Raw genomic sequence first — 13537 nt, 5'->3', positions numbered from 1 at the left:
CTGTAGTGGGAAGCAGCAAAGAAGCGGGGGTGGAGAGTGGCTTTAGGAGAGCCAGTTAACAGAGGCTGCCACAATGAGCAAGATGGGGTAGGGAGAGCTGTTGTGTCCAATTGTGTCCAGGTTTGCACTCCATTTCAATAAGCATTTGTAGAGTGCTTGCTATGTCTCCGTGCTGTGCTGGTGCAGAGGGTGATGGGAGTCCCAGGGGGGCTTGTTTAGTGAACAAGGGAAAGTTAGGTATGCCTGGAGCATAGAGAATATCAGGCAGAGCAGGGCTGGAGAGGGACAGAATGAAGAGTGGGAGATGGCTGGGAGTAGAAGAGTGGGGACAGTTTAGAGGACCTTGGAGAGGGAAACTTGTTGACTCAGAGTAGGATTTCCCAGAGCAGGGATTTTAGATTTTATTCCATACTCCAGTGTTTCTTAACATGCATCAGAATCACCTGGAGGGCTACTTAGAACACAGATGGCTGGACCCGCAGAGTTTCTGACTCAGTTGGTTTGGGCTGGGGCTGGAGAATTTACATTTCTATGTTCCGAAGTGGTGCCGATGCTGTAGGTCTGGGGACTGCCCTTTGGCATGTTGTACTAAGGCAATGACAGTTTACAGTAACCTTATTTTCTCGTTGAACAGATGGAGATGATAACACCTGCCAGGTTGTTTTTTTTTAAGGAATGAGTGATTGAATTAGCTATATTTTCTTATTTTCTGTATTCTTGGTGTTCTGGCATCTGAAGCCTCACTGACCTGGGACAGACTGCCCCTGCCAGGGCCAGCTAATTCCTAGAGGTAGCAAACAACTTGCCTGCAAGCACATCTTTGACGTGCAAACCAACCCATCCTGAGTCCATGCCTCCGCCCACCTCTTATCAGGCTCCTGCAATCTGGACACTGTTCCTTGCCCTAAATCACCTTAGGGCCAGGTACTGGACAACTAAGGACCACCCTTATAGTCCAGAGCCCACCAAAATTATTCAAACCATCCAATCCTAAACCTGCTCAGATTGCTTACTTTCCTCACCCACTGCTTCCTGTGAAAACCACAGTAAAGGCTGCTGCCCACACTTTCCCTTCACTCTCTCTGCCTTCTGACTGGCCCTGTTGCTTCCCCGTGTGGCCCTGCATGGTGTCCTGTGCCTCCTGATTCTAGGAATCTGTGAGTATAAATTTCTTCATGACAGTCAATTCCATGTCAGCATGTCTTACCATACCTGATTAAAACAAATCCTGGGTACATTTTAAAGCAGTATATAATGCTTGTAAAGCACCTAGCAGAACACTTCCTAGGCATTAGGCCAGAGGGAGTCAGGGAGGCATTTTGGGAACAATGTCTAAGGGCAGTGTGAGTGATGGATGGGAGGTGAAGATGGTGGAGATGGGAACATCGGTCAGAAGGATCCTGTGGTAGTCCAGGGCTGAGCCCTGTAGGGCCTAGCTGAGGACTGTGCAAAGAGAAAGGGAGCAATAGGTACTGAAAATATTAGCGCTGTAAAATTAAGAGGATTTGACAACTTCTTGAGTGTTGCAAGTTGGTGACTTACTATCTAAGATAGTTTGTAACGAGACTATCTGTGCTTTAAAAGCAACCTCACTGCTTCATTCAGTGACTTCTGTAATGGCAGCTGAAAAGTCCTCATTGCTTAGCTCTCAGTCCAGCCACATGTCTTTTTGTGATGAGGCCAGAACTCCTAGGTAGCGTGTCTGGGAAGATTTCCAGAGTCAAGATGTACTGTAGTGAGGATTTCCTTCAGCTTCACGTTTCCTAAAGTATATTCAGTACCCAGGATGTAGTTGTTAATTAGTGTTATGTGAAGCATATTTTCATCGTTTTATAGGTTGGGGAAATGGTGGGTTAGCTAAAATTAAACCATTTTGTTTGCTGCAGGACTTCTCAGAACCTTTAATATTTTAATGAGACTCCGTTAGTGGAGAATATAGAATTCACTGTTTCCCTAACTTATTTGTCCACAAACCCTTTTCCTTCAGAGTGTCTTATGAGTCTGTTTTTTCATGGAACACATTTTGGGAAAGGCCACTGTGACCTAAGAAGCTAATATATAACACTGGTGACAATCAAGACTTCTGTGGGTGGTGTTGATTGTTCTCTTGAAGCTTATAGGTAGAACAATGCACAATTTTTAGATCAATTTGCCAAGGCTCTGTTTTGCTTTAATGTATTGGTGTAAAAACTAAAATAAAAAAGACATGACTTTTACCCAGATGTCACCTACACAGTGCCTGTCATCTTATGGAATGAGTCATTCCCTGAAAATAGGCGATAGTGTTCATTGTCTTGATAATGAATGATGCTCTTTCATTTACAAAGGTGAGGCCAGAAATACCAGGCTTCCCAAAAATAGCATCACCTGTTAGCCTGCCTCCCTTCCTTGAAGATTAATTTCCATAGGTCAGTCTTTAATGCCCTGTTGAAGTGCTTCAGGAGTGGTGGAGGGAAGTCTCAGATGAGTGGGAAATTGGGCTGAGTGACCTCCATTGCTTCTTCCAACTCAATATTGATTGAGTCTTTTCCCCAGTAAGTAAAAAGTGTTCTATTGAGTCTTTTCCCCAGTAAGTAAAAAGTGTTCTAGAATTTTCTTAAGTCCTTTTGATCTTCAGATAAGTTTATGACCCCCAATTTTTGAGAACAAACTTGATCAGAATTTGTCTCTAGCACAAGATCCTTTTCCTTCAAAGGAGGGAGCTGATTGCCTTCTTATCAGCTATGTAGCCACAATGTTTTTATTCGTTATTTTAATGTACGTGTAATTGATATGTGAGTAATTGCTCTAGCTAGCTGTCAAGATGCCCTGAAACTCAGCTCTTATTTTTTAGCAAAAAGTCGTAAAGACTTTAAAGAAAATGTTTATATATATATACGTATGTGTATATATATATAACACACACATATAATTTATAATATTTATATATTATGACATATATTTTATATTTATAATCTATATATGTAGTATAAGGTATACAGTGTGTGTATATATATATTTATTTTTTCTAAGCAGAATATAGAAAATGTAATGGGCATAATGTTTTTGTTTGTTTTTAGTCTTGTGAGATTGTAGGAATCATTTATACAAGTTTATGCTTAATACTTAAGGCTTGTTAATTTTTTATATCTATTGTTTAATATATAGATTACCTATATTCTTGTATATATGTTCTGAAACTCATTAAGAAAGCTGTGAACCTAATATACGTGTTCAGAAACAAATCATTACCAATTATGTTGAAGCCCCCTGTGTATCCCTCCCAAATCCAATCTCCCTTCCTTTCCAAGAGATAACCACTATTTGAAATTTTGTGATTATAGTGCTCTTGCTTTCTTTCCATTTTACTACATGTGTATTTATCCCTTAACAATGTGTCGTTTAGTGATGTTCGATTTTTAACTTTATGAAAATGGTATCATAATTTAAGTAGTCTTTGTTATTTTTTCCCTTATTCAACCTTATACTTCTAAGAATCACCCATGTTGTTTTGGGTAAATTGTATTTCATTACCTTTTATTACTGTACAGTAGGTCGTTTTGTGAATATATCCCCATTTCTTTATTCTCTTTTCGATGGCCTTTTTTTCCCCTAAATTTTTTTGTTAGACAAAAAAAAAAATAGCTGTTATAAATGTTTGTAAATGTCTCCTGGTAAATGCACGGAGGTTTCTCTAGGATAGTGTCTTTTGAATGCAGGTCCCAACCCATTAGTGAGAGTGAAATCAATTTACTGAGCGTGTTAGAGAATATTAGTGTGCATCAAACATAGTAAGTGTTGTTCTGTTAAAAGATGTTTCATTTGGATACTGAGTTTGAGTGTCCAGTGTACAAGATAATGACACAGTTTTCTACGATGCTTTTAACAATTTACACTTACAGTAGCCATCTGCAGGGGTTCCCATTACTCCGTATCTTCACCATTTGGAGTTGTCAGACATACATTTTTGTCAAACTGGTAGATAGAGAATGGTGTCTTTTTGTAGTTTTAATTCATTTATTCCTTTTATTAATGAGGTTGATCAAATTTTTATATATTTGTTAATCATTAGAATTTTCTCTTTTAAGGAATGCTAGTCTTTAGCCCATTTTTCTGTAGAGTTGCTTTTCTTTTTTTTTGAGGAAGATTGGCCCTGTGCTAACATCTGTTGCCAGTCTTCCTCTTTTTTCTTTTTCTCCCCGAAGCCCCAGTACATAATTGTATATCATAGCTGAACTGGCGTACCCTGTGCTGCTGAAGTGGAGCATGCTAACTTAATCGCTGTGCCCCTGGGCTGGCCCCTAGAGTTGATTTTCTTTTAATTCACTTGTGGGAGCTCTTGATTCAGTCTGAATGTTAGTCCTTTGGCGGTTATATTTTCTTACACGTATCTTTTTCCATTTTCTGACTTTTCACCTTTTTTTCCCAACCACTGTAACAGAAGTTGTTAATTTTCATGTAAATATATTTATTATTCTTTTCTTATGTGGTTAATCTTCTTTATGTTTTTTTAAAAAGTTTCATTCCATAGTCAGAAATATAAGATATTCTATATATTTTTTTCTGGAAGTTTTAATGTCTTGCCTTTTACATTTAAGTCGTTAATTCATTGGGACTTGACTTTTATGCATGGTGTTGGGTATAACTCTGTTCCTTTCTCTCATTTTTTTAATGGATGAACAATTGACCCAGCACTACTTATTGAATAACTCATTTTCTCCTCCTCTCTTCCCCAATCTGGGATAACAACTCTATCTAATCTGTCGTTTTTCTACATTTTTGTGGGTCTAGTCCTGGGCACTCTCTTCTGTTCCCATGTTCAATGTGAATATTAATATAATACTGTCTGAATTACTCTGACTTTAATAAATTTCAGTGTCTGGTAGTGAAGCTCCTCCAACTTCTTCTTAAGAATAATCACGGTGTTTTTCCTAGAGTCTTTGCATTTCCATATAAATTTTAGATTCAGCTTGTTAAATTTGTTTTTAAAAATTCTTATTTGGATTTTTTATTGAAGTTGCATTGATAGGGAGAGAACTGATATCTTTACAAAATTAATTCTTCCTACCCATAGATAGAGTATATCTCTCGATTTGTCTGTTAATGTCTTTTTGATGTTAGAAAAATTGTTTTCTAAGTATTTATTGGGTATATTGATTTTGTTATATTGATTTTATATCCAGCCACCTTTCTAAACTTGCATTATTTTTAATAATTTCTTTTAGATTATGTCAGTTTAGTTTCTTCCTCTTCGGTTTTTAAATCTTCTGTTTCAGTTGCATACTGAGCTCAATAGACAGTGGTAGTAGGCATTGTTGTCTTATTCTTGATTATAAAAGGAATATTTTCAACATCTTCCCATTAAGAATAATATTTTACAGGTGCTTTTTAAAAGTCAAGATGAGGATTTTCCTTATTTTTTCAATTTTAATGAATAGGCATTGAATTTTATTAAATATTTTGTCTGCATGTTTGAGATCGTCGTATTTTATCCTTTAATCTGTCAATGTGATGAATTACACTTGCAGATTTCTAAAGTGAAACCACTTTTGAATTCCAGCAATTACTCTAACTTGTTCATAATGTGCTAATTTATTTTGTTTGGGATAAATTTATCATTGTTAATATATAAGATCTATAATTTTCCTTGTCTAGTTTTGGTCTCAAGTTGTACTTGTTTCTTAGAATGAGTTGCAGTGTGTTTCTGCTTTTTCTATTTTTTTAAGAGTTTGAGTAACTTTGGAAAGCCAGCCCTGGTGGTCTAGTGGTTAAGATTCAGCTCTCTCACCACCATGGCCCAGGTTAGTTTCCTGGTCAGGGAACCACACCACCTGTCCGTCAGTCATCATACTGTGGTGGCTGTGTGATGCTGAAATCCATGCCACTGATATTTCATATACCAGCAGGGTCACCCGTGATGGTTAGTTTTCATTTGAGCTTCCAGACTAATACAGACTAGGAAGAAGGACCTAGCCACCCACTTCTGAAAAAATTGCCATGAAAACCCATAGCAGCAGAGCATTGTCTGATATAGTGCTGGAAGGTGAGAGGATGGCTCGGAAAGACTGGGCAGGTTCTGCTCTGCTGTACACAGGGTCGCTAGAAGTCAGAATCGAATCGTGTTGCTAACAACAACAACAAAGTTTGGAAAGAAACATTTCTTGAAAATTTGCCTGTTAAACATCTTTGATCTTCTGTTTTCTTTATTGGAAACGTACTTAATTACTGGTTTAATTTCTTTAATATTTATGGGACTATTCAGACTTCCTATTAATTCTTGAGTCAGTTTTGGCTTGCTTAATTTTTGTAGCTATTTGGCCATTTAGTCTAAATGTTCAAATAATGTGGTTCATAACTTTTATCTATCTTTTTAATCTCTGTATCACTGGTTATATTCCACTTTTAGTTCCTATTACTGTTTATCTGTTCCTTCTCTCTTTTTTTTTTCTTGTTTTTTTTTCCTGGATAAATTTTATAGACGTTTGCTATTTTGTTAGTCTTTTCAAAGAATTAACTTTTGACTTTGTTGATTCCATTATATGATTTTTTTCTATTTTACTAATTTCTTCCCTTTGTTATTGTCTTTCTTCTCATTTCTTGATGTTTATTCGTTTATACTTATACTTCTCAAGTATTTGCAACCTCTCTTCTTTTTTTTTTTTTTTTGGTGATGAAGATCGGCCCTGAGCTAACATCTCTTGCCAGTCTTCCCCCTTTAGCTTGAGGAAGATTGGCCCTGAGCCGACATCTGTGTCACTCTTCCTCCGCTTTGCATGTGGGTCACCATCACAGCATGGCTTGATAAGTGGTGTAGGTCCGCACCTGGGATCCGAACCCAAGAACCCTGGCCTCGAAGAGGAGCGCTCGGAATTTAACCACTACACCACTGTGCCAGCTCCTGCAGCCTCTCTTCTTTTCTAATATAAGCTTCTGAATTACTGTATTTTTAGTATCAATTTGCTGTCTGACAAGTTTGATATGCAGTATTTTCATTCTAAATTCTAAATATTTTAAATTTCTAACACAATTTCTTTTTGACCTATGAGCTATTTAGAATTGTTTTAAATTTTCCCAATTTTTTTTTATTTTAACTTTTTTGTTATTGATTTCAACTAAAATTGCATTGAGGTCAGAGAACATCATCTGTGTAGCATCTATCCTTTGTTGTTTGTTGAGATGTATTTTATAGGCTAAAAATGGTAAATTTTTGGAAAGCAATTCCTGTGTGCCTGAGAAGAATTTATATTCTATAATGATTATATTTAGAATTCCATGATAGATAGGATTTATTCTGTCAAATAAATCCTGTTAATTTATGTGTTTTAAATCCTCAATATCTTTACTAATGTTTTTTCTGCTTTACCTATCATTAATTGAAAGAGGAATGAAGACGTCTTCCATTATGATAAATTTTTCAGGGCTTCCCTGAGGTTCTGTTGGTTTCGATTTATGTATTTGGTGATTCTTATCAGCTGTACCCAAGTTCAGAACTCTCATAGCTTCTTGATGAGTTAAACTTTTCTATCATTGTATTGTGATCGTCTCTCCCTTATAATGTATTTATTTATTTATTTTTTTGCTTCAAAGTCTGTTTGGGCCAATGTGGATAAAATATTAATTAGAAGTAGCCTGGTATGTGTTTTTTCCTCTTTTTCTCTTCAATTTTTCTGATTCTTTATGTTTTAGATACAGCTCTTATAATTAGCATAGAGCTAGATTTTTTAATTTCTAAGCTGAACATCTTTAGCTTTTAACTGGCATATTTAGTACATTTTTATTAATGATCTATTTGAACATGTCTACTGTTTTACTCTGTGCTTTTTTTTTTTTTTCTAATTTCCTGAGATTGATTTATTTATTTATTTTAATTTTTTGTTTATTGCAGTAACATTGGTTTATAACATTGTAAAAATTTCAGGTGTACATCATTGTACTTCTATTTCTGCATAGATTACATCATGTTCACCACCAAAATACTAATTAACAACCCATCACCACACACATGTACCGAATTATCCCTTTGACCCTCCTCCCTCCCCCCTTCCCCTCTGGTAACCACCAATCCAATCTCTGTCCCTATGTGTTTGTTTATTGTTGTTATTATCTACTACTTAATGAAGGAAATCATGCGGTATTTGACCTTCTCCCTCTGACTTATTTCACTTTGCATTATACCCTCAATGTCCATCCATGATGTCACAAATGGCTGGATTTCATCATTTCTTATGGCTGAGTAGTATTCCATTGTGTATATATACCACAGCTTCTTTATCCATTCGTCCCTTGATGGGCACTTAGGTTGCTTTCAAGTCTTGGCTATTGTGAATAACGCTGCAATGAACACATGGGTGCATGTACCTTTACAAATTGGTGTTTTCAAGTTCTTTGGGTAAATACCCAGCAGTGGGATGGCTGGATCATATGGCAGTTCCATCCCTGATTTTTTGAGGAATCTCCATACTGTTTTCCATAGTGGCTGCACCAGTTTGCACTCCCACCAGCAGTGTATGAGAGTTCCCTTCTCTTCACATCCTCTCCAACACATGTTGTTTCCTGTCTTGTTAATTATAGCCATTCTGACGGGCATCAGGTGATATCTCATTGTAGTTTTGATTTGCATTTCCCTGATAGTTAATGATTTTGAACATCTTTTCATGTGTCTGTTGGCCATCTGTATATCTTCTTTGGAGAAATGTCTGTTCAGGTCCTTTGCCCATTTTTTAATTGGGTTGGTAGTTTTTTTGTTGGTAAGATGCATGAGTTCTTTATATATTTTGGAGATTAAGCCCTTATCAGAAGTATGGTTTGCAAATATCTTCTCCCAATTGTTAGGTTGTCTTTTCGTTTTGTTGATGGTTTCCTTTGCTGTGCAGAAGCTTTTTAGTTTGAGGTAGTCCCATTTGTTTATTTTTTCTATTGTTTCTCTTGCCCGGTCAGACGTGGTGTTTGAGAAGATGTTGCTAAGACTCATGTCGAAGAGCGTACTGCCTATGTTTTCTTCTAGAAGTTTCACAGTTTCAGGTCTTACATTCAAGTCTTTAATCCATTTGGAGTTAATTTTTGTGTATGGTGTAAGGTAAGGGTCTACTTTCATTTTTTTGCATATGGCTATCCAGTTTTCCCAACACCATTTGTTGAAGAGACTTTCTTTTCCCCATTGCATGTGCTTGGCTCCTTTGTCAAAGATTAGCTGTCCATAGATGTGTGGGTTTATTTCTGGGCTTTCGATTCTATTCCATTGATCTGTGTGTCTGTTTTTGTGCCAGTACCATGCTGTTTTGGTTACTACAGCTTTGTAGTATATTTTGAAATCAGGGAGTGTGATACCTCCAGCTTTGTTCTTTTTTCTTAGGATTCCTTTAGCTATTCGAGGTCTTTTGTTGTTCCATATAAATTTTAGGATTCTTTGTTCTATTTCTGTGAAAAATGTTGTTGGAACTTTGATAGGGATTGCATTGAATCTATAGATGGCTTTAGGAAGTATGGACATCTTAACTATGTTAATTCTTCCAATCCAAGAGCACGGAATATCTTTCCATTTCTTTGTGTCTTCTTCAATTTCTTTCAGCAATGTTTTATAGTTTTCGGTGTACAGCTCTTTCACCTCTTTGGTTAAGTTTATTCCTAGGTATTTTATTCTTTTTGTTGCAATTGTAAATGGGATGGTATTCTTAATTTCTCTTTCTGCTACTTCGTTGTTAGTGTACAGAAATGCAACTGATTTTTGTATGTTGATTTTGTATCCTGCAACTTTACCATATTCGTTTATTACTTCTAAAAGTTTTCTGGTGGATTCTTTGGGGTTTTCTATATATAAAATCATGTCATCTGCAAATAGTGACAGTTTCACTTCTTCCTTTCCAATTTGGATCCCTTTTATTTCTTTCTCTTGCCTGATTGCTCTGGCTAGGACTTCCAGTACTATGTTAAATAGGAGTGGTGACAGTGGGCATCCTTGTCTGGTTCCTGTTCTTAGAGCGATGGCTTTCAGTTTTTCACCATTGAGGATGATATTAGCTGTGGGTTTCTCATATATGGTCTTTATTATCTTGAGGTACTTTCCTTCTATACCCATTTTATTCAGAGTTTTTATCATAAATGGATGCTGTATCTTGTCAAATGCTTTCTCTGCATCTATTGAGATGATCATGTGATTTTTATTCTTCATTTTATTAATGTGGTGTATTACGTTGATTGATTTGCAAATGTTAAAGCATCCCTGCATCCCTGGAATAAATCCCACTTGATCCTGGTGTATAATCTTTTTAACGTATTGTTGTATGCGATTTGCTAGTATTTTATTGAGGATTTTTGCATTGATGTTCATCAGTGATATTGGCCTGTAATTTTCTCTTTTTGTGTTGTCCTTGTCTGGTTTTGGTATCAGGGTAATGTCAGCTTCGTAGAATGAGTTAGGGAACTTCCCCCCCTCCTCAATTTTTTGGAAGAGTTTGAGAAGGATAGGTATTAAGTCTTCTTTGAATGTTTGTTAGAATTCACCAGGGAAGCCGTCTGGTCCTGGACTTTTATTTTTGGGGAGGTTTGTGATTACTGTTTCGATCTCCTTACTGGTGATTGGTCTATTCAAATTCTCTACTTCTTCTTGATCCAGTTTTGGAAGGTTGTATGATTCTAAGAATTTATCCATTTCTTTCAGATTGTCGAATTGGTTGGCATATAGCTTTTCATAGTATTCTCTTATAATCTTTTGTATTTCTGAGGTGTCTGTTGTAACCTCTCCTCTTTCATTTCTGATTTTACTTATTTGTGCCTTCTCTCTTTTTTTCTTGGTGAGTCTAGCTAAAGGTTTGTCTATTTTGTTGATCTTTTCAAAGAACCAGCTCTTGGTTTTATTAATTCTTTCTATTGTTTTTTGGTCTCTATTTCATTTATTTCTGCTCTGATTTTTATTATTTCCCTTCTTCTACTGATTTTTGGCTTTGTTTGTTCTTCTTTTTCCAGTTCCTTTAGGTGCATTGTTAGATTGTTTATTTGAGATTTTTCTTGTTTGTTGAGATAGGCCTGTATCGCTATAAACTTCCCTCTTAGAACTGCTTTTGCTGTATCCCATAAATTCTGGCATGTCGTATCTTCATTTTCATTTGTCTCCAGGTATTTTTTGATTTCTTCTTTGATTTCTTCGTTAACCCAGTCATTGTTCAGTAGCATTTTGTTTAATCTCCACGTATTTGTGGCTTTTCTGATTTTCTTCCTATAGTTGATTTCTAGTTTCATACCGTTGTGGTTAGAAAAGATGCTTGGTATTATTTCAATCTTCTTAAATTTATGGAGACTTGTTTTGTGGCCTAATATGTGATCAATCCTGGAGAATGTTCCATGTGCCTTTGTAAAGAACGTGTATTCTTCGGTTTTTGGATGGAATGCTCTGTATATATCTACTAGGTCCATCTGTTGTAGTGTGTCGTTTAAGGCCAGTGTTTCCTTATTGATCTTCTGCTTGCATGATCTATCCGTTGGTGTAAGTGGAGTGTTAAAGTCCCCTACTATTATTGTGTTACTATCTATTTCTGTTTTTATGTCTGTTAATAATTGCTTTATATATTTAGGTGCACCTACATTGGGTGCGTAGATATTTACAAGTGTTATATCCTCTTGTTGGATTGTTCCCTTGATCATTATGTAATGCCCTTGTCTCTTTTTACAGTTTTTGTTTTAAAGTCTATCTTGTCTGATATGAGTACTGCTACCCCAGCTTTCTTTTCATTGCCATTTGTGTGGAGTATCTTTTTCCATCCCTTCACTTTCAGTTTGTGAGTGTCTTTAGGTCTGAAGTGTGTCTCTTGTATGCAGCATATATATGGGTCTTGTTTTTTTATCCAGTCAGCCACCCTATGCCTTTTAATTGGAGCATTTAGTCCATTGACGTTTAAAGTAGCTATTGATAAGTATGTACTTACTGCCATTTTTTAACTTTTTTTTTTTCTCTCAGTGTTTTAGTAGTCCTTCTCTGTTCCTTTCTTCTTCTATACAGAATTGATGGTCACTTTAGTTTGACCTCTGTCTGAAAGCTGTACTCTTTTTTTTTTTTTTTTTTTTAAAGATTTTATTTATTTATTTTTTTCCCCCCAAAGCCACAGTTGATAGTTGTATGTCATAGTTGCACATCCTTCTAGTTGCTGTATGTGGGACGCGGCCTCAGCATGGCCAGAGAAGCAGTGCCTCTGTGTGCGCCCGGGATCCGAACCCGGGCCGCCAGCAGCGGAGCGCTCGCACTTAACCGCTAAGCCACGGGGCCGGCCCCTGAAAGCTGTACTCTTTAACTCCCCTCCTCCCTCATGTTTTTGATCTCATATCTAACCTCTTTGTTGTGCATTTGTATCCATTACATTCTAATCATGGAAATAGATAATTTTTCCTATTTGTGGTCTTTTCTTTTCCCCTTAAATCAGTCCCTTTAACATTTCTTGTAGCACTGGTTTCTTGGTGACAAACTCCTTTAATTTTTGCTTATCTGGGAAAATTTTGATCTCTCCTTCCATTTTGAATGATAACCTTGCTGGGTAGAGTATTCTTGGCTGTAAGTTTTTTCCTTTTAGCACTTTAAATATATCGTGCCATTCTCTTCTAGCCTGTAAGGTTTCTGCAGAGAAGTCAGCTGATAGCCTTATGGGGTTTCCTTTGTACGTAACTTGACATTCTCTTGTGGCTTTTAGGATTCTCTCTTTATCTTTAATTCTGGACATTTTGATTATGATGTGTCTTGGTGTGGGCCTCTTTGGGTTTATCTTGTTTGGGGCTCTCTGTGCTTCCTGTACCTGGACGTCTGTTTCCTTCCTTAGGTTAGGGAAGTTTTCATCTATTATTTCTTGAAATAGATTCTCTGACCCCTTGTCTCGCTCTTCTCCTTCCGGGACACCTATAACACGGATGTTAGTGCACTTGATGTTGTCCCAGACGTCCCTTAGACTGTCCTCAGTCTTTTTAATTCTTTTCTCTTTTACCTGTTCACCTCGGGTAATTTCTTCTAGTCTTTCATCCAGCTCACAGATCCGTTCTTCTGTATCCTCTACTCTGCTTTTGAGTCCCTCTAATGAATTTTTCATTTCCAGTATTGTATTCTTCATTTCTGATTGGTTCTTTTTTATATCTTCCATTTCTTTGTTGACATTCTCACTGAGTTCATCTATTCTTCTCCCCAGATCAGTGAGCATCCTTAACACTCTTAGTTTGAACTCTCTGTCAGGTAGGTTGCTCATTTCTGTTTCACTTAGTTCCTTTTCTGGGGTTTTGTCCTGTTCCCTTACTTGGAATGTATTCTTTTGCCTCTTCATTTTGCCTCTTTCCCTGTACTTGTGTCTACGTATTAGGTAGGTCAGCTACGTCTCCTGCTCTTGGATAGGTGACCTTATATAACTGATGGCTTAGGAGGCTTCCAGTGTGCTTCCCTCAGTTCTCAAAGTTCCAGGGGTGACCCCTATGTGGGCTACGTGTATCCTTCTGCTGTGGCCTGTTTGCTCTCCCTGTAGGCGCCCAGGGAGGCTGAGTTATGCTCCTGGCCAGCTGTTGTAATGCTCAGCTGCTTGTAGTTGTTGTGGGC

The 13537-nt window shown here is 37.0% G+C and overlaps 1 protein-coding gene across 1 annotated transcript in view; it reads left to right on the top strand.

The window, feature by feature from the left end:
- The window catches only part of ARHGAP44 (Rho GTPase activating protein 44), a 182641-nt gene that overhangs the window by 77455 nt on the left and 91649 nt on the right, over positions 1-13537 (top strand). The gene's annotated exons all lie outside the window — the stretch shown is intronic.

This window comes from Ceratotherium simum, chromosome 16 (assembly GCF_057802395.1).
Source record: "Ceratotherium simum simum isolate JZ-2026a chromosome 16, ASM5780239v1, whole genome shotgun sequence".
In the NCBI taxonomy this organism is placed as follows: Eukaryota; Metazoa; Chordata; class Mammalia; order Perissodactyla; family Rhinocerotidae; genus Ceratotherium; species Ceratotherium simum.
This window is presented reverse-complemented; position numbering and strand designations above follow the sequence as displayed.